This window comes from Penaeus monodon, chromosome 29 (assembly GCF_015228065.2).
Source record: "Penaeus monodon isolate SGIC_2016 chromosome 29, NSTDA_Pmon_1, whole genome shotgun sequence".
Taxonomy (NCBI): Eukaryota; Metazoa; Arthropoda; class Malacostraca; order Decapoda; family Penaeidae; genus Penaeus; species Penaeus monodon.
Genome location: NC_051414.1, coordinates 35873204 through 35873814, shown reverse-complemented (window position 1 = coordinate 35873814; position 611 = coordinate 35873204).

Sequence of the window (611 nt, the reverse complement as noted above, 5' to 3'; positions counted from 1 at the left end):
TATTGTCATAAAACTCTCGAATTGCCACAAGAACCTTAACAAAGGAAGTCAGTTCGAATCCCAAAGGTCTTTGACTTTTCTAGTGATCGTGACCTTTCGAAAAAAAAAAGAGAGGGAGAGGGAGAGAAGGAGAGAACAGCTTATGAGAAAGAGCAAAAGTTAAAGTGACCCGTTAGGAGAAGACCGTGAACTGTATACTCTTCCGAAAGAACAGTTATGGGCCGCTGTTTTCTAGAAATAATGGAGGATTTAGGTTTTCATGTCCGAGAAAACGGTGTAGGTGAAAATGGCGAAAATACGAGAGCGAGACTGGTAGCCTGTTTCGTGGTGTTGGTTATACAGGTGAGAGAGAAAAGGGAAAAGGAAAATGATGATGATTCTAAATATATATCTAAATTACATAATAAATACAGATTGAAACAAATTTTATAAATTATAAATTAATAGAAAATAGTATCAGCTAATTTGAAGTATCAAAAGCCTACCCTTGCCCCCCCCCCCCTAAAAAAATCATTCATCCAACTGAATATTACATGACACGGAAACACACCATCATTTAAACTCGCAAATAAGCACGAGTTTAACATCAGCTCGTGAATGAGAGAAGTGTG